This window comes from Condylostylus longicornis, unplaced genomic scaffold (genome assembly GCF_029603195.1).
Source record: "Condylostylus longicornis isolate FDR11 unplaced genomic scaffold, ASM2960319v2 ptg000018l, whole genome shotgun sequence".
Classification (NCBI taxonomy): Eukaryota; Metazoa; Arthropoda; class Insecta; order Diptera; family Dolichopodidae; genus Condylostylus; species Condylostylus longicornis.
The window spans coordinates 3,700,252-3,722,375 of NW_026577987.1; the positions used below are offsets into that span (position 1 = coordinate 3,700,252).

The following is a 22,124-nucleotide window of genomic DNA, read 5'->3' on the forward strand; positions in this document are numbered from 1 at the left end:
TTTAAATTAAATGAAAATATTTGCAAAAATAATGGTGCACGTAAAAATTAAAAAAAAAATGCGGAAAATAAAAATAATTTTCGTTTAAAGTAATGAGTTATTAAAAATTCTTAAAAACTGCTAAATTCAACAATGAATAAAATTTTATGAAAAAAAATTTTTTTTTAAATTTTTCTGTTTTTGCTCTTTTAATTGAGTAAAATGATTCAAATGAATGTATTGTAGAAAGAAAAGAAGTGAAATACTCATGACTCTTGAGACGTTCGTCTATCATGTGTTAAAAAAAAACTTAAAAAAATTACAAACGTTTATTAAAATTTTTGAATATTTCATTCAAATTCCCCGTTATAAATTGCATAATATTTCTCTTATTGTTATACGTTTTAATATTGTTGTCATACTTAATCATAACAAAGTTACCAAATCATATGTATGTGGGTTTACAGGTTTTTGATTAAAAAATATTTCTTTTATAAAAAATTGTGGTTTTTTTATTAAGTTGAAAATATTTTTACATTAAAGTGTAAATTAAGTGAGAAGCTCTCTGACAATAGAATAAAATTTTTTAATAATATTTGTGATTAATTTCATATTTTATTATTAAGAGATTCAAAAGGATTTTTCAGTTTCTTTCTTGTTTCTTTAAGGTTTCTAGACTATTTTAATATTTAAGCTTAGATTAAGGTATTAAATCCAAAAAATCATTTTCAAATTTGAAAATTCTTGGTAAAATTTGAGATTCTGATGCTCTACATTAAAATTTATTGGGCGTTCGAGTGTATATCGAACCACTTTTCTACATTTTAAACAATGCTCTATAGAAAAATATAGTCTATGCTATATGTAACTATTACTATGTAACTATTATTATTATATGCAGAAATGTACTAAAAATAAGTACTTTTTTCGAATTCTTCGACAGACATTTGATTTTTCAAAAGTCTTGAACTTAGTTCTTTTTTTGTATTTATTGTGGTCAAAATTTTTGGTTCTTTTCCTAAAAATATAATTTACTTTACTAAAGTTGTTTATTGTGGAAATTTTATTTTGATTGTGAAAGGGAGAGTTAATGCGAAAAAGTATGCTATTTCGCTTAAATTCTAAAATTTTATTTATTGAAGCTCACATTGATTCAATGACAAAACCAATTAAAAAAAAGAATATTCAAATTGCAATATTTTTTCAAAAATTTTTAAAAATTACTATGAATTTTTAAAATTTAATAATGATTTCTTATTGTTAGTGATTTTTGATTTTATATTTATCCGACCTCTTAAACAACTTGAATTTATTTAAAAGTATAAAATTGCAAATAATCATAAAATCATTTCGTTTTAAGTAACAACTGTGGGCGGATGAAAAAAAAGAAAACTTTTCAATTAATTTCTTTTTTTAAATTACGTCACATTGCGATTGCAATATAAATGCATTGAACTTTTGTGTAAGAAAAGCATAGAAAGTGAATAGTATAGAAGAAGCATTTTCTAATAAGAAAATTGCACGTGAAATGTTGTCTAGGTGTTAATTAAGATTTTTGAATTTCTATTTTAATCTCTTTAAGATCTCTCTGAGTCAAATAGAGATTTTTAATTGAAATGATATCATATGATTTCGTTTCAATTGACGTTAAAAAATAAATCCAAATTTAAAGGGTAAAGAAATATCTCATATTAAAGTCCATTTCATCTGATTGATTTTTTTAATTCACTTCGATCACATCGTGCTTTAAATTGAAAAAATACAAACCAATTTAACAGGAATTCTTTGATTTTTTGATTGGAATTCTTAGGTATTTAAAAGTGTTGAAGCAATATTTTAGTTATATTTTAGTTGAATGCACTAGAGATACTTATATAATAAATTTTGTGATAAGTGGTTCATTTAACAGATTCTTAATATTTTTTTTAACTTTATTACGAAAATTTTTCTTCATAATATTCTATAAAACTTTGAGAAAAATTTTCACTGAGAATAAAAATTTGGCACCGGGAGCATCCAATTCGCGCTGGTCACGGAAATAGTGAAATAGTGTCCCAAACTCGTCATAACTACTATTCTTTTAACAAATTCTTTAGTTTTTCACTAAAGTGTTTTTAGCACTTTTCCAAAAAATTTTTTAAAAAAAGTGCTTATTAGTTTCACTCTGTCCGTCCGTCCGTCCGTCTGTCCGTGTGTCTGTTTACAAAACTTCTACACCCTTGAAGATAGAAAGCTGAAATTGTACGTACATAGAGTTTTACTAGAAACTTATTTTCGTAGAACAAAATTTTTATCTTTCTCCCCCCCTTTAGAAATTATACCCCCCCGAAACCCTAAAAATGCCATTCTTTAACTATTTAGTGCAATGAAACCATAAGGATTTTTCAAATTTTGCAAACGCAGAAAGGCAATGGCTTGCTTCCCCTAGCGGGGTATACTAAAGATTAACTTTAGAAAAACAAAATGGCCGCTCAAATTTACCATTATCTAAAGTCCGTTTTTTCCAAATTTTTGATGTCGTTTATTTTCTAGACCTCAACCTGTAGAAGCTTGAAATTTTATGGGCTTTTAGACATTAACAAATAGTTCATTTCGTTGGAAGAAAATTTTTTTCCATCTCCTTCCCCTCTCAAGTTATTGCCTCTTGAAATTTGTAAAATTTGAATTTTTGACATCTTATATTTCCGAAACCGCAAGCTTTTTCAAATTTCTATAAACACAAAAAGCTAACGGTAAATTCCATGACATTAAAAAATATAATTATTTTTCTTAACTCACATAATTAAACCTTAAAATCGAGCATTATATTAACCCCACTTTATATTAATTTTTGCTTTATTTCAAAGACTGCATAAATCGTTGTTCCTAAATATATGCAATCCTAGAAAGAGTTTTGTATATGAATGACAATAATTTTTAGAATGTGTGATAGGTATACATAGACTGTATTTAAAAGCAGAATTTTCACTTGCTGAAGGGAAAAGTGCTACAATACAAACCATTGGTTTGACCCAACTTTATTTTTTGTAGAATTACGTTACTAAAATTTTGATATTTTATCAGACATTTTATTAGCGAAAAAGTTTTTTATAGTACACAAAAACTGTTGTTGTGCAAACTTTTGCGTTTTCAAATATTTTTCCGATATTTTAATCAACTTTTTTACCGGTGATGTGATGGTACCAAATTTTGGATGTCGGGTTTTCATTAAGAACGCGCTTTTTCATAGTAGGAAAGCGTAATAAGCGTACTTTTAGAAAAATGTCGGTCTGTCAAACTGTGTGTGCACGTATATATCTCAAGTTTGATTGAACGGATTTTAATGAAATTTTATATGTGAGTTTATTTTGGTTATATCATGGATTGATCAACTTTCGGATATATCAAACCTCAGGAACTGGACCATTTTGCAGAACAATACAGTTTTTCGTATATGAATAATCAAGCAATTGAAATACTTGAAATTTCAATTGCTTGATTATTGAAAAACTTGAATATTTTAATTCGGGATATTAAAACAACGAATCCTTAAAGTTTTCGGAAAGATCAGGCGTCGGAAAACGAGCTGGGGGCCGAATTTTCATTTTTTGCCATATCTACGGAATGAATGGATGAAATTTCTTGAAATTTAATATTTGAGCTCTGGTTTTTACCAGAAGTTACTGAAATTCGGACGGCACAAAATTAAAATCTACTAAGAGCCAAATTTACATTTTTCTAGGTATATCAAATCAAAACTTGTTAGTGCCCTTAAAACTGTATAGAAGTGTTTAAAACACATTTTCATAATATTCTGGAATACTTTAATGTATGCCTAAACCAGGCATACATTGCGGTCGGTTATGTGCTGATCACATCACATTTTTTTTATTACAGTATAGAAAAAACTTGTTTATCTATGAATTCATTTTCACATTTATTTTAATATTGCAATTTGAAAATCTTAATTTACTGAAGCACAAAGTAAGTATGCTGAGAATTTTTTTTTATAAAAATACGGAAATTGAATATGAAAAATTTAACTTTAATATTTCCTACTAGAAATACTTTAAAATAAGAATGAGTACAATGAAAATTAAAAAGAAAAACAATAAATCTAAACGCAATTTTAATGTGGTGCAATCTAACCGAATGCTTTTTTTTTTATTTGTTTATACAAACTAAGATTTCATAACGTTCGCCTTAAAGGTTTACAAAATAATAAAATAGGTAAATTTTGTGAACATTGCGCATGTACATATGTAAAATAAGTGTAAAGGTGTACTCGCACATTTCATTTGAATTAATAAGTAACTAGTTTGGAACTAAAAAATTTTTAAATGAGATGAAAACTGTGCAACGTAAAATTATATTAATCTTATGAAATTCCATATAGATATTTAGATAATTGCGTACTTATGAAAATAACATTGTGGTTTAAAAAAAAGTATACATAAGTAAAAAAAAAACATTTATTAAAAATAGTTCTCAGCGGTATAAAATAAATATTTATTTTATAAAGTTAAACAAAGCTATAGAATTTAAGTTTTAAAAATAATAGCCACCACAATATTTTATTTCGTATCATGTGTCATAAAATTAAGCTTAACCTTTTTTATTTATGAATTAAATATGATGAAAAGTAGGTATTCAATTCAATGGCTATATTTATCACATGAGATGCAATAATAATAATAATAATAAAAAGATGACACTACATTTAATACAAGTATTAAGGCAGAATATTTAATCGGTTTTGATGAATATTTATGCAATATACTCTAATAAGCAAAAATTTTAATGATTTAGTGAAAAAAGAGAAACCTTTACAATGTAAAACATGTAAAAATTTTTAAAAAGAAGAAAATATTCAGAGAATATCATAAAAAAAGACACTTGTTTAGGTTTAATTATCATAGGGGGTTAATATTTGTGAATCATTTTATTGGGACAATTTCTAATTTTAAAATTAATATTGTGAGTCTTTAGCTACACAATACCTTTTTGTAAGATTGAACCATGAAGATAAAAGAATCTTTATACTTAAATAAAAATGAAATAAAAAAGCTCCTTTAAATACATTCATCCGATCATACATCATCCGAAATACGTTCATCCGATCACCATTAAATTTGAAAAAATTGTTTAGAAAAAACCCGCATTGATTTTTAAAAAAAAATTTAAAAAGTTTTTCAGTTCAAAAGTACGAGTGAAATTAACTCTGTTGTAAAATAAAAAGTCGTCAAATTTGATCATATACAGAATATTGTTTGAAAGTTTTCGGCGTTTTATTATTTAATAGATTTTAGTAACTTTTAGAAGAAATTTGATAACAGCAGAAAACTCATGTTAAAACTCTCGAAAATCTTTAATATCAATAAAATTTCAGTATAATCATGTGGTGACGAGAACACGTGACGTGACGGTTTAGTTATTGTTATTGAAATAGAAGGAGATGAATAACAAATTTTCTATATCTTTTATTTTAATTTGCCTGATAGTACCGGGGCTTTTGGAAAAGAGGCTTATAAGTTTCAATATTTTGCATACGACAATTATTTGATCATATCAACAGAATTTTTACATGATATATGTAGATAAAACTGTAGAGGATTCAAAGAATTTATCGTAACTGTTTTTCGCATATTCCGATTTTGGCTAAATAACTATGGCTTTTTTAAAATAAATTTTGTGTTTTAAATTATGGTGAAAGTTTTAACACTATTTTCGTTAAATATTGTTTTTAAATATCTGAGGTATTTAGAGAGATCGTCGGCGTTCGAAAATTATTAAGATAATATGGTTTAGTTTTAAAGTGACGAAAGAAGAAATTTTTAAAACGGTTCGGAAATTTGTAAAAAGTTCGGATTTATAAATTTGAAACATTGCTAAACTATTCTTAAAATAAGATTAGAGTTTTACTGAGTAAAGTCTAACATGAGTAATTTTTGCTCAGTTATTTACGAGTAAAACATATTATTTAATAATAAAAGGTGTGTAGCAGGAAACATGTTGAATTAAATTCTTCAAATTCCAAAATTTATTTTAGCAAAATACTCTTATAAAGTTCTTTAATAGTTTAATTCTTTTTCAATAACACTTAATGCAAAAAAATAAGTTATTTTATTTTGCAATGTAAACAATTATTGAAGAAGATAAACAAAAAGTCTAAATAAGACAAAAGTTCGACTCAGCTATTGTTTATATTGAGAGTTTTGATATAAAAAATTTTAATTGGCGTAATTTATACGAAATGTTATTGAATATAATTTTGAAGGTTTTCTTTTATTGAATTTATTTTAATAGTCTATTTTACTCAAATTTTAATAATTGAAGAAATAATATTAATTAAATATTTTTTTTTATTTTTAGGTAAATAAATCAAGTTTCATTGTTCTATACTGGATTCTTTTCTATATCTAAGCCAAACAAATTTACTTGTAAGTCAATATTTTCATTATTATTTATTTAAATTCATAAAATATATAACAAATTCGGATTCTTAACTTAGCGTGAAGAAAAATTACAAAGCAATAAATAAAATTGATTTACTATGAAGCAAACTCGAAGATTCACCAGATTTATTTGAAATTTGAATCAATTGTTACAAAAAATTTGGCCACAATTTTGAAATGTAATCGTATCTTTACGAATTATTTTCAGCAAATTCTGCGAAATTGTCTTATCTTAACTTTCATTTTCCTTTTGCTATACTTTTCTCATTTACAGCACCTTGCAGCAATTTGTTAACATGTTCATAATCAAAACCGGCGATAACAAAAAGAAACGTAACCCAGGATCCAATGTTTAATCAGTGATAAGTGGATACATTCGTCTTCTATAAACTGTGCTTGTTTTAGTATGTTAGAGTAGTAGTTTTAGTAAAAATATTTCGGCAAGTTTTGTTTTACTGGTCTCTGAGTGCGAGTTTTCGAAATATTAAAGCTATTGATCGAATTGCAAGGTTAGATATTGTAGTATTTTTCTGGGTTATTCCTAAAAGATTTAGAGTATATATTTTAAATAACTCAAATGATTCATGGATTGTAGCGTGCAAAAAAATTAGTTTGCGAGTTATTATTCATGATGTGAATGAGTTAATAAGCCAGAACGAGTTAAGAGTCTTTTCTTATTTTTGGTTATATTTATCACCAATCACGAATTATCACAAGTCGTTCAAAATGTAATTGTTTCGTGATTGTAATAGTCCGCATAAAATTAACTAGTTTAGTTATAACTAGTAGAAATAAATTTGATTATCTTTGCAAAAAGATAAAAAATTTGTTCTGTTCCACAAGTAAGAAGCTTAGTTAAATTTTTCCCAAATATTATCGAATTGTTCAGATGTCGTACAGTAGACATGACCAAATTTTTTATCCTGACTATGTACTAATTTTTTTATCCGCATTTATATAAATTGTTCTTATTAATTCGTAGACTGGGAGTACTTAAAGAAAAAGTGGCGCAGTCCTTGTGTTAAACAAAAATCAAATTTATAGTCGCAAGCACATACATATAAAAATATATTTATTTTCTTAATATACTTACATAAACGATAAATGTATAAACATACTTACATATAAATGATGTGTATGTAAATCTAAAAAAACATATAAAAAGGGAATCTTCAAGTGTGATAAACGATTTTTTTCTCACGAGATTACAAAATTGAATTTCGAAAACTTTTTTTTTGTCTTAGAAATTGTTATGTAAGATTTTTGAATCTCACGTTTATTGAATTACATGCACCATACATATACATACATTATTTGCTTGTATGTATATATGTGTGTATCTAAAATATAATTTCTTTTGTTTCCAAATCTATCAATATTGTTCTCCTAATCAGAGTTGCCAATTTGAAAATTTTCTACTGAAAGTAATAACTGTGCTTTCGTTGAAAAGTATAGTAACTTTATTTTTATTGCTTTCAAACGTCGTTGAAAAATAATTGTGTTATTTGTCAAAAATAATATATACAAAACCACTGTTAAAAGACACTTTTGCCATTCATTCAAAATTAATTAGATATACTCGTATGTACAAAAGTTCCCGTACTTTTTTTAAATATTTTTACAGCTTAGAACTGCTACATGGATTAAGAAATCAATTTAGATATACCTTTATTAGATTAGTAATAACAATATTCAATAAAAAATTTACAATAAATGCTCAAAATTAGCTCCATTTGCAGAAATACTTGCACGGAGGCGCTTTAGAAAATTGTTGATATTCGCCGCGCACTGTTGGATGGTAATTTCATCATAGAGTGACAGAACCCCAACACCTCGTAACGTTTTATGGCATCATGGACAGTCATTTATTTTGCAACCATTCGTTCTTACAATCTCAGTTGTCTTCATACCTCACCTGTGTAGTTCTATAATAGTAATGCGTTTGCTATCGCGATTCATTTGTAGGCTAACAAAAAATAAAGACACAGTAACCAGGTAAAATTGCACGATGAGTGCAAATAATGAAACCAAATTTGAAAAAAAAATAACAAAATTATAACGAGAAAGATTAGTATTTCCAAAAGTACGGGAACTTTTCAGACATCCTGTAGGTATAGGTCATCATGTTCGATCTGAGCGCGGAATAATCACCAATCCAACTGTATACAATATGAAAGGTCATGATTGTGTTTTGCATATGTCAAGTTTCACACACAAACTTGACATATTTAACATGTCAAGTTTTCAATAAGAATGCATTTTATGTTGTAGGCAGCAATGAAGTTCGAAACCGCATTTAAGAGCCAATTGTTTTGAGATATTTTTGTAATATTGTAGAAAATTATCCATAAATTAAACAATTTACGTTGCAGTTGGTTATTTGCTGGTCGCATCAAATATTCTTTACCTTGTTGTTTTGGTAACATTTTCTAACTCGATAACTTTTTAAATTAAAAATGATAATTATTTTTTTCTTCCTGTGGCAACTTTGTTCCTAATTTCATTTTTAATTACACATATATTCATGTGTATGTACATATGTGTATAACTTTGTATTTCTTATAGTTTTAAGAGTTTTAATTTAGTTTAGATTTGAAACATATTTAATTATTTTAATTTTTTTTTTGATTTAAATTTTAGCGTGGGAAGAAATGTAAGCTATTTAAATGTAATTTAAAGGGCAACAATGTATATATGTACAGTACATAAGTAAATACAAATGCAGTTTCATTATTGTGTATATTTGACTAGAATCAGAACAAAATTTAAGTGTTTATTGTGGCATTTTTATATTAAAATTAAATAAAAATTGAGTGATAATGTAAAATCATGCAGTTTTTTTATTTTAGTTCACAATGCCATTTATTTGTTTGATCACTTGGTATTTTCCTAAATCTTATACTTTCATTAACTAAGTCTTTTGATTAAATTTATAATATTAAACAATTATCACGTGTTGGAATAAAAAAAGTTATTGTAGGTATGCAGCTTCTTTTACTTAAGCTGTTCAATATTATTTCACTTTTTGAGGTTTTCCCCTCGCTAATAAAATATTCAATGTCAAGATTTCAAATCATTTAGTAATGGTTTTAAAAATGAGTGTTTTCAATTTCTAATCTCTATAATTAGCTTGTTGACATGCTTCTTATTTTTTTGGTAGATGTTCTGCATAAGGTATTTCATAATATTTATTCTTAATCAATTTTTTTCCGTAGAATGAAAAATTTCAAATTTAAAATTCTTCTTTTTTTTTTATCGTAATCAATACTAAGAGTTTATGTTCCAATACTTAATCCTACACCTTAATTGACAATCAAATCGAATAATAATCACTTATTATTATGTTGTATGGTTGTATGGTTGTTACCAAGACTTATTTTCTTTGTTTTTACTCAGGTTATCATATTCTATGTTGATTTCAGCGAAAATCAATAAAAAATAAATTGAAATAAAACGTTAATCTGAGATAATGTTAACTTGTCATGCTGCCTGTTGTACCCGGCACAAAAGTTTACAATTTATTATAGCTCTTTTTGTTTTATTTTAAAAATTGTACAATTGTTCTATAGGGCTGTAAAACTCATTAAGCTATAACTGAAAATAATCATCTGTTTACGATGCGATAATGGAAAGTTGTAGTTGTATAACAAATTGTTAAATTAAATTTTAATAAATTATGCTGGTATTCAAAATATAATATGCTACTGAATAGAGAAATAATATGATCATTTAGTTGTAAATTGGAGTAGTGTGTGGTAGTTTTATGAAAAAAAATTTAAAACGAACTCATGAATATTGGCTTAAGTGGACGACAATGAAATTATGGGAACTTTGACGAGAAAATTGAAGTTTTTTCTTTCTCTCTATTTTTATAAACTTAAAATTTTGTTGAAGTGATGAAAATAAAAAATAAAATAATGAAAAAATCAAACAAATAAATTTTAAGATAAAAATATCATGAAACCGTCATGGGAATGATGTTCTTTATTTAGTTTTTTATACTGAAGATTTTAATTCCCCTCGAACAGAAATTCTTTGTAAACGGCGTGGCGTAACTTGACATTCAATTAAGAATAATTAAAAGAAATTCATTTAAAATAATTTAGAATTCAATTTTTAAACATTTCTTAAATTCTGATTGGACAAGGTCAAAGTAAAAATTATAAATTTGATTGATTGTTAGTTTGTAATTTAGGAATGGCCCATCAATAAAATTTTCAGAGTTTCATTTATTTTTTAAATTCGATTTGAATTTATTTGATTGTTTTAATTGCAATTTATTAATTAGAATAGGGTGTAATCGGAAATAATTAAAAATATGCATCAATGCAGCGTCGATGCAAAAAAATATATTGCTGATGCTATACCGATGTGACCTTGCTGAAAATCTATTGAAAAAAAATTTTTAATGTGAATTAAGTTTTGGAGATTTCAATATAATGCAACATTTAAAAATATTAATATTAATAAATAATAATATTAAATATGTTTGGAATATAAAATCAAAAAATTTTTGAAAATTGTGGGTTTTCATAATAGCCATCTCCTGCTGGAAATAACTGAATTTTGCCTACATAAAATAACCTGTTAGAAATACTCTAATGCAATAAAAGAATGCAAAATTGTATATGATAAAATGATTCATGGGCAAAGTAATTGATATTTATGTTACGAAAATTATTTGTTTATTTCAAAATTTGAAAAAGGAACTAATAAGTTTTTAGGTGCGTTTTTGTGCAAGTAGATTTAAAGTTCCCACATGATTCAAAGGTGAACTTTAATGATAGAGAAAATTTGTGGTCATTATTTTAATGCTTATGCTTTCCTTAAGCTTCTTATTTAGTTCACATGCATCGTACTTTGTGATTCTTGATTTTAAAATTTAAAATTCTTGATTATCGAAATTTGAGCCGAATTTCATGATAAATTATAGCTAATCCAAATTACGAATCAATAATGAACTAATTGGAGAACTATGAGATAATAAACAAAATGGAAATAATAACACGATTTTTAATATTGATTGATAATTGATTAATAATGAATGATTAATGGGCTTTTATTAAATGAGACAAAAATTGGCAAAAAAACCAATTGCCGCCACTCTCAATAGTGGAACATTATAAATTGTTTTAAACGGATTTAAATTTCCAAATTCTCCAAAAGACGTTTTTTAATACATAATCAAGATTTTCTTTGTAGTTTCAATACAAAAGCATTTTGAATGAACAAATTGGTTTACTTGAAGAAAAAATATGTTAAGTTATAAGCTTTAAAGAAAATTATTATACTCATGTATGCATTACACTTCTCCTAACTGAAAATGTTCATATGAAATTTTGTAAATTGTGATTGTTTTCACATGAAATTTTCGCTTAATAGCAACAGCATATAGGTACTTAATTATTACAAAATTGCTATACATATTATATAACAACCTAAAGAATTTAAAATACGGAAAATTTAAAAATATCCAGCGGCGATCTACAAGTTCGCAATTAATTCAAACCAAAAATAAAAACAAGCCAAGAAAAGAAGAAAACCTTAATTAAATTTGAATTCATTTTGACAGATAGAAACTTTGAATTTGATTTTCTCCATACGATTTCTATTAATAAATGTAATTTGAAATGGAGAAATTATAACACGCAAATATTTTTACGGATAACATGAAATGTTTTCAGATTGAGTGTATAATTAAGAGGGCTTGTAGATAAACGTAAATGGTAAGCATTGAAATATGTTCACGTACGGAAGGGAATTCCTATATAAAGGGTGTACCAAATTTCACGCAAGATTTGAATTTTGCACCATTTGTGCAGTAAAATGCTGTCAACCAAAAAAAAAAAACAAACAGTTTCACAGCCCAGAGTTATTAAAAATGGAACACTACACAAAAGAACAACGCAATATTTTGTAAATAATGAAAGTTTGGCAGCAACAGTTCGCAATTTTTGTGGTTTGCAAATTTGGTCGGAATGCTGATTTAACTTCTTCAAATATAAAGAGAGTAATTAAAAAATTTGGTGAGACTGAATCAATTAGTGATCTTAAATAGTCTGGCCGTCCTTCAACAAGTTTTTCAACACAATACATTAAAGAAGTTCGAGAAAGTAGTGCTGAGAGTCCAGGAGCATCAATTCCGCGCCCGGGGTTAAGAATTGGACATTTCGAGATTGATGCTTACAAAGTTCAATTAACTCAAGAACTGAAGCCTACCGACTATGTACAGCTTCGTTGAATGAATTATGAAACAACAAAAAGTGGATGCTGATTTTTTGAACCAAATCGTCTTCAACAATGAGATTCATTTTCATTTTGATGGGTTGGTTAATCGACAAAATTAAAAGTTTCGTATATTATATTATTCGTTTTGAATATTTCGTATATTATATTTATTTTAGAAATTCTTGTAAATTTAGAAAAAAATATCAAAGTCAAAATGAAGAAATACGGAGGATGATTGTAGAATAAATTCAGTAATTTGTGTATGTCTATATGCACTCTTAAATTATGAAGGAATGCATATGATATAAACTAATATTTTTATTTCAACTATTTTAACACTAAAGCCTCGAAAATTTAAATGTTCGTTTGTGCTTAGACCTGTTTTAGATTCTGGAAAATTAGGTTTAGTGATTACTGTAAAATCTGGTGACAGCAAAAATTACCATTTTGAAAATTTTTATATTTATTTTATGGAAAGTTTTTCAAAATAAAAATTTCTATTTGTAAGTACCATTTGAATTTTTTACGCAATTAATTTAATTTTATTTATTTATTTTTCTTTTGAATTTATTTTATCAAAATTATAAACAGTTTTGCAATGGTTGATTTGTTTCGCTCTTTATTTTTATACCCGTACGAATGTATGTTCGAATACTAAAATTTAGTACGGTATACTAAATTTGCCTTACCGTTTGTAACGCTAAGAAATAACGGTCTTAGATATAGATTCAAAAGTATGTTTTTGATCAGCGTCGAATTCTGAGTTGATTTAGCTTTGTCTGTCCGTCCGTCCGTCCGTCCGTCCCAACGATAACTCAAAAACTAATTGAGCTAACTTCACAAAATTTTCACAAATGATTTATTGTAGTAAATGCTAGAACCCTATTTAAATTGGACATGATCGGGGTACCAGTTCTTGTGGCTGCCATACAACTTCAAAATTTATTTGGCCATATCTCAGAAACTATGAAAGCTGTGGTAGTGAAATTTCACACAAACGAATATATTAGCAGAGCCAATGTGTTTGATTAAAGTGGTTGAAATTACTTGGTTCCTTCTGGTACCTGTCATACAACTTCAAAAGTTATTTGTTTATATCTCAGAAACTATAAAAGCTATGGTATTAAAATTTCACACAAACGAATATATTAGTAGGGCTAATGTGTCTGATAAAAGTCATTGAAATTACTTGGCTCCTTCTGGTACCTGCGATACAACTTCAAAAGTTATTTGGCTATATCTCAGAAACTATAAAAGCTGTAATATTGATATTTCATACAAGAGAATATGTCAGTAGGGCCGATGTGCTTGAAAAAATTCGCTAAAATTTCATGGCTCTTTTTGGTAGCTGCCATACAACTTCAATAGTAGTTTAGCACACACAGTATTTTGAAAAACGCAGTACTGAAATTTTGCATAAATTAGTAAGGTAATTGGGAACTTAAAGTCGTAGTATGTCTCATAGTCAGTTAGGGCATATTTATTTGCACATAGGACGACAAATTCGCACGGGTATCACAGAGTTGACAAGGTCAACTCTATTTTTTCTCGTTTAACTTAAAAAAACTACCACGCTGCAGCAACAACAATGACATTTGATAATTTAGTATATTAAAAGCGTGGAGAGAATAAAATATGTGTATGTATGTATGTATGTATTTAAATAACTTATTTTTAATGCTATTGTATAAGTTACTAATGCAGTTGATAACCTTAGAATTTAGTGAAATTTTTGAGTGATGTTAACAATGGTTGAATGGTTAGGTTACTAATTTGTTCTTTCAGTTGTTTTTATTTTCTCTCTTTTCCGAAAAAAAAAAAACAAATTGGTGAGTTGAAGACTTAAACGTTGACAGATTTAATATTTTTATTCTTTAGGGTCATGTTTTTAAATTACATATTATTCGTTACTTGCTTTTTTATTTCTGTTTGTTTGTTTTTTTGTTTGTGTATCATGTTATTTAAATGCTAGGGGCGTTAGTTTAACAGTTAAATTGGTTGTGGTTATTTCAGAAGCATAGAAATGTTTTTGATAGATTAAATTTTTAAATTTCTTCTACTTTTATTTGTTTTTAACTCGTGTAATATACGACTATATAATTTAAATTGAGAAAACAAAAAATGTTTAACAGACGTAAATGAAAATGAGAAGAAAGTCAAAAAATTTCTTGGACTGAAATTAAGAGAAAATAAGATAAAGAAGGAAAACTAATTGAATTTTTTAGACTTTTAACACTAATATGTGTAATTAAATATGTTAGGTTTTCAATTTTAATTATATTCATTTAAATAGAAAGAAAAAAATGAAGGGAGGACATCAAATTCATTGTGTAAAATAATCGAAAAAGTCGTATTTGTATAACTTTGATTAAAAAATAATTAAAAAGACTAGGTTAAACCAATGGTTTGCAAGGCAATACTTTTTCCTTTAACAAGTATTAAAATATTTTTATGATTGCATATATTTAGGATGAGATAAAGGAAATAAACTATTTATTAATTTCCTAGATATTGGTTACTAACATTTCAGACTTCTATCTTCAACAAGAAGACGGTTTCAAAAATTGAAAAAAAATTGGGGGTTTTAGACGACGGTTAATTATAACGGCCTTTTTATCATTTCCAGGCTCAATTATGTAAGGCCGCGGTAAGAGAATGCAGTCACTACTTTTTGGCGTTTACAAAACTAAAAAAAAAGGTTTTAGCTTATTTACAGTAAATATTAAAAAAAAATGAGATTTCTAGAACTTTGAGAGACTATAATTTTTAGAAGATGGAGAAAGTGAAGATCTAATTTATGGAGGTAATGTTGCGAGGATTTTTTTTATTTTTCGCTGCTTTTTTTTGCTTTCTAAAGAGATATTTTGGAACCATGTGTATAGTAGTTCCGATAGCGATTTAGTCAAATTTTAATAACTAACAAATTTTTAATCTTCTTAAATTTAATTAACATTAATATGTATGGATGTTTGCTCTTTAATTTCAACTGGTCAAAAGTTGATTGTGAATAATCAAAATATCAATATTGTATTATGCTATATATTGCAACTTTATTGTAAATATTATGACTTCAGCAAATAAATATACTAGGTAACACATCCGTCATAAACGTGGCAATGTTTTAAAAGAAAAATCAATCAAAAATTTTTGGGTAGATAACACATAAAAAGACCCTCAGTTAATTATGATGTATGTGTACATAAGTATCTACTTTTTTTTTATCTTGTTTGACAACAAATAATCAAGACATCTTATAGCTTAACATTTTAAAAATAAACTTATGTAATTTTAAACTTAAATCATGAACAATAGCTTAAAAGAGTACAAAAATAATATTTTTTTTGTTTCTTTTCCTACAAAAGCCAAATAATTCAAGGTCAAATTAAATTAAAGGCGGTAAAAACAAGAAAAACAGAAAATAAGAACTACTGAAATATTAAGCAAAAAAAAAATCATATGCGCGCTTTTTAATTCTGTGATTTTTATTTTACACTTATTAATACCGCCGCCATAATATTTTTTTTTTGTAATTTTATAAAACAGAGAATTGCGCGCTTAAGAAAAAACACACCAAAACCAGAAAACTAAAGAAAAAAATGCGTGCTAATTTAACATGATAGTTTGATACTCTTTGATAGATTAATCGGCAAGAGCAAAAATTCTATTCGGTTTTGAAACTAAAAAAAAATAATACCAGTATGTATGTACGTTTGTGTGGTTAATATATCGCGAAAAATAACATAAATTGGGTTAAAAAAATTTAATGAAATTTGAGTCGAAAATTTTTTAATTAAAACGCTGCTTATTTTAACATTGATTAGAAGAGAAAAATTCAATTTGATTACAACTACCCGTTTGACATTTTTTGATTGGAATATTTTTGGAATATTATCGGATTTTAAAATCAAATAGTTTGAAGCAGTTCGGCAGATGATAGAATTACGAAAAGTTCTATATATACCTGTCCAAGTAAATGCTTTACATTTTTAAATTGACAATAATAATTAAAAAACAATATTCTCGCATAAAAGTATGTTCCGCCGTTTCCATAAAGAATATTCAAATTAAAATTATTTATATACTAAATTATCAAACATAGAAATACAACAACAAAAAATTTCTTAAAATCTTTTATTAGCTTCTAATTATGAACATTGTTTTGCCCAATATTTTTATAATATAAAATTTTTTAATAAAGTAATATGGCATAATTTATATAGTAAAACAGTAAAACAGGCATTTCTTATATAATGCTACTTCTTTGGTAATTCAAAATTTGATTCAAAATTTCGGGATGATGTGACTTAAATATTGCCAACTATTAACCCGATTTTGTTACTTGGGATAACAAAATAAGCAATTAAAAATATTTTTGTGTTAATTTTAATTACAATATTTTTTTATTTTGTTTTGGGAAAAAATAGTAATTGGAATAAAAAAATTTTAGCTATTTAAAATCAAAGTTATTTTAAAATTAACTTAAAAATTAAATTTTAGTTGATTTTAATTTTTTATGCTTTTTTTTCTTTCAATAAAATTTCTAATTCCTTCATGGTTAAATAATCATTGGTGATTATTGTTTTTAGTTTATGAATGATACTTTATTAGCCATAGTTTTATTTACTATTTTAGTAGTTAATTTTAGTTAAAGATATTTATCTTAAACTGATTTTTATAAAAAAATTTTACATTTAGTTTTACAACAAATTGTTTTTTTCTTTAATTGCTTTAACAAATATACAACAAATAGTTTTTACCTTGATTACTTTGTTTATGCGAACAATTCCAGGTGTTAAGATTTTAAATGGTTCGGCTTTATTATTTTTAAAATTTATTTATACACTTGAATTTTTGTAAAATTTATCATTATCTTGAATTTGACAGATTTAAAAATATTTAATAAAAATTAGTAATTAATTATCAGAAAAATTCGAATTCGATTATATGCGAATTTAATTATGAAAAGCAAAAAGACCATTTAATCGATAAAAATTAATTGGAAAATAAAAATGCAATGTACAAAAAAATTAAATGGTAATTTAAATATTCGAAAATCATTCAAAATATATTAAAAAGAAATAATAATTCCTAAACCTTTTTAAATTTTTATAATTTTAAATAAAACAGAAAGGGTTTTGGAAATTTTTATAGAAGTGAAAATTTCGAAACACTGAAAAAAAATGTTTTTTTGAAGGCTTTTTTAATGGCCTTAATTGCCATTTAATTAAGTAGAAAGAAAAATAGAAGGAGTACAAAATGTTCGAGAAACAGGTAAGCGGGAGTTTAATAGATTGATTTTCAAATTTTTATGATTTTTTTTAATATAAAATGTTATTTATTGCATAATGTGCAATGCAAACGTGATATTTAATGTGCTTTTCATTTGGTTTTTGTAAATTACTTATAAACTTTTAATCTTGTAATGAGTGTATTTGATCTGTTGGGTATTTGGTAAAATATTTTTGTATTTTCACACTAGATCCATTGTGAAATGAAATTCAATTAATTTCCTGTATTTTGAAGAGATCATAAACATAATTTTTTTTCTTCAAATAAATTTTGGTTCTGAAGCAATTTACTTACACTTAATCATTAGGATTTTTGAGAATCACTAGAGTGTACACGTAAAATTTAATTTATAAAGCAGTTACTGGTGTTAGTTGCTTATCAATATCATATTAAAGTAAAATAAAGATTAACTACTTTCTTTCGAAATTTTGAGTAATTCTGAATGTGTACATTGTTGAAAAATAAATAATTAAACTTGATATCTTCTGTAAATGACCTAGAAATTTTACATACATATAAGCATTAAGACGACAAAAAACCAATAAATATTACAGGATGCAAGACTGGAAAATTTATCTTTTTAACGAGCTATTTAACATTATGTTTTTAAAAATCTTGATATTTAATTGTAAAATAAGGGATGGGTTTTAAAAAAAAAAAAATGACGATACATACATATTTTTAGTTTTCCTGTATGTGGCCTGGTGTTTTGCTTTGAATTCGGTACCTAGAAAAATTAATTGCCTTACTCCGGTACGTTCTTTAAGTAAAAATAATATATTGTTTATTAATTTTATCAGAGTATACTTACATGGTGTACCTTTTTGGATTTCTGAATGCGATGACGTTCAAATTTGATTATCTATTTACACAATATGTAGTTGTAAAATGACGTGATTCGTCTATCGTTTTCCATAATAATCAGAATGCGATTACAATTTTAAATTGAACCCGAGACACAATAACGTGTTTTTAATGGTTTATTTCTATTCAATAGCAGTCCTTACTTGTAAGAGAGATACAATTTACGTTCATAGTGCTCATATATCACACATTAAATTACGACACAAAGTTTCAAACAAAAATAACAGAGTTAATAAAGTTCATTCTACTAGAAATACTCCTAATTGTATTTTATGATATAATTGTTTCCCATCGGATCATTTTACATTTTAGACACAAATACAAGTTAAAGAATGATGTAGGTATGTGATTAAAATCCGTTACTTTAAAATAGAAACAAGAAAAAGCCGAATTATTTTTACTCCTATCTAATTTTTTTGTTCTTCTTTTCAATTCAAGAGATGCCTTTAACTTGACATCGAAAATAAAATTTTCTTTTTAAAGTAAATCACCTTCAAAACATTGCATGTCACTGTCATTACCGATAAAAACAAGCAGAAAACAACAAGGAGAAGAGGAAAGCAAAAAACTAAAGTTGCTATTTAGTCGGTAAATCACCTTCTAAGCGTTTTTTCCGACTTTATTCCAAAAAAAAAGAAAAAAAGATTCAAAATGCATTGATTCTGTTGTTGTTGTATAAAACCAATTTTAATTCACTTTATTTTTTGCCTTTGCTCTTCAAATTGGTTTTTGTTTGTTATTCGTTTATTTTGGGCTTGACAGCCATTTTAAAACGTTTATGTGTTTGTGTGTATTTCCTTTAATTTTAACTATACGAAAATTGTTGAAAAATATTTTTTCTCATAGATTTGTTTTTTTTTTTGTTTTTAGACAAGCCTAAAGGTAAATAATTCGATTAAATCGCACGACCTGAAGATAAAAGAATTGATAACAGAGAAAAACGATAGATTTTTTTTTTTTTGGTTATGTTTGAGCCACAAATGATGGTAAACAGTAATCCAAACATTTAAATGGATTTTTAATGTTATGTTTTGTTTTAATTTGGTATTATTGTTGTTGTTTTTGTTGTCGTTTTGTCGGTGTTGTTACTGTTATAGCTGTTTGTTTTATATTTCTAATTATGATATGAAAACGTTGGGTGGTTATTGTTGTCACTTGTAACTTTTTTTTCTGTTTTTTTTTTTTACCTTTGTTACCAAATAGTGCTGAAGATTAACAAGCGGTATAAAATATTGAATGACTCACAGATATTAATTGCATTATTGGTATACTTGTATGTTTACGTAATTTCAAAATATTTGGTGACGGTTTGTTATTTAATTTGCTTCTATTGCAAGATAAGAAAAGTTTAAACACTATTTTGTGTTGTGACTTTGAATATTTCTTAACAAAAATTTTTTTTTTTACAAATATGATTACCAAAAATTTAAATTATATATGTATATTTTAAAATCAGTATATTTAGAACCTCAGTATATTTCGATGCTGCATGTTTGAGTAGAACATTTTATATGAAAAGTTTTAAATTTTTATATTCCTGTGTAATGCTTATGCTGCCAGTATCGATGTATGTAATAAGTGTAGTGTTCGTCTGCGTGACAGGCAGTACAAACAGATTTCAAATTCTGAGAATTTTTGTGTTTTTATAAATATGAATTTTTACTTGCCATTAGATTTTGTTGTACAATACTACAGACGAAGGGGCTTGTTATACCCTGCACTTCGTGAAGGGTATATTAACTTTGGTATGGAGTTTGTAACTACTTGAAGGAGTCGTCTGCGGTATGGACATATATATATATTCTTGCTCAGCGTAAAATTCTGCGTCGATTTAGACATGTCCGTCCGTCCGTCCGTCCGATCGCACGATAACTCAAAAACGAATAATGCAATCGACACCAAACTTTCACAAGTTTTTTCTTTTGTGCCAAGGACGAACCCTATTGTTATTGGACTAATTCAGACAACGAGTTCGGGTAGCTGCCATACAACTCCAAGAGTTTATTTTAAATATTTCAAAAACTAATAAAGCTATAAATATAAAATTTTGTATACATGTGTCCAATTATATTCTACACATGCTCTAAAAATTATAATGGGATAGCTGCACCGGTTCGGGTGGCTGCCATACAACTCCAACAGCAAATTTTTTATATTCGGCAAAATAATAAAGTCAGATTCACGAAACTTGGCAGTCATGTGTCCAATTATAGGTCAAATATATTTCTGAAGTTTTAGAGGAATTGCTTGACAGGTTCGGGTACCTGCCATACAACTCCAGAAGCTGATTTTAAATATTTGGAAAAATAATAAAGTCAGATTCATGAAACTTGGCAGTCATGTGTCCAATTATGGGTCAAATATATTTCTGAAGTCTTGGTGGTATTGCTTGACAGGTTCGAGTAGCTCCCATACAAGTCTAAAAGCTTATTTTAAATATTTGGAAAAATAATAAAGTCAAATTCATGAGACTTGGCAGTCGTGTGTCCAATTGTAGGTCAGACATATTTCTAAAGTTTTGCTGGGATTGCTTGACAGGTTCGAGTAGCTCCCATACAAGTCCAAAAGCTTACTTTAAATATTTGAAAAAATAAAGAAGTTAGATTCATGAAACTTGGCAGTTGTGTGTCCAATTATAGATCAGATATATTAGCGAAGTTTTAGTGGAATTGCTTGACAGGTTCGGGTACCTGCCATACAACTCCAAAAGCTAATTTTAAATATTTGGAAAAATGATAAAGTTAAATTCATGAAACTTGGCAGTTGTGTGCCCAATTATAGATCAGATATATTTGCGAAGTTTTAGTGGAATTGCTTGACAGGTTCGGGTACCTGCCATACAACTCCAAAAGCTAATTTTAGATATTTGGAAAAATAATAAAGTTAAATTCATAAAACTTCGCAGTTGTGTGTCCAATTATATTTCAAAGATATTTCTGAAGTTTTGGTGGAATTGCTTGGCAGGTTCAGGTACTTACCATACAACTCCACAAGCTAATTTTAAATAATTGGAAAAATTATGAAGTCAGATTCATGAAACTTGGCAGTCGGATGTCTTATTATAGGTCAGACATGTCCATGAAATTTCTATAGAATGATGTCACAGGTTCGAGTAATTGCTACACAACAATGAAAGGTGCAGGGTATAATTCAATCGGTTTATACCGACTGAAACGTTTTTACTTGTTTTTATCATCTATTTATTTAGGACAATATACATATAAGTATGTATATAATTTTGTTTTTCATTCCAAATATTGTAATTGTATTTTCACGGTTTCTTAATTATGATGAATTTTTATTTTACATATATTCTTTTGGTTTCTTATA

General features: G+C 26.6%; 1 protein-coding gene across 4 annotated transcripts in view; it reads left to right on the forward strand.

The window, feature by feature from the left end:
• The window catches only part of LOC129606305 (SH3 and multiple ankyrin repeat domains protein 3), a 291,247-nt gene that overhangs the window by 68,240 nt on the left and 200,883 nt on the right, over positions 1–22,124 (forward strand). Inside the window, exon 2 of one of the 4 annotated variants that reach the window (XM_055516560.1) lies at positions 6,331–6,398. The exons of the other annotated variants lie outside the window; for them this stretch is intronic. The gene's annotated coding sequence lies outside the window, so the exon portion shown is untranslated. The remainder of the gene's footprint in view (positions 1–6,330; positions 6,399–22,124) is intronic. 4 annotated transcript variants of the gene reach the window in all.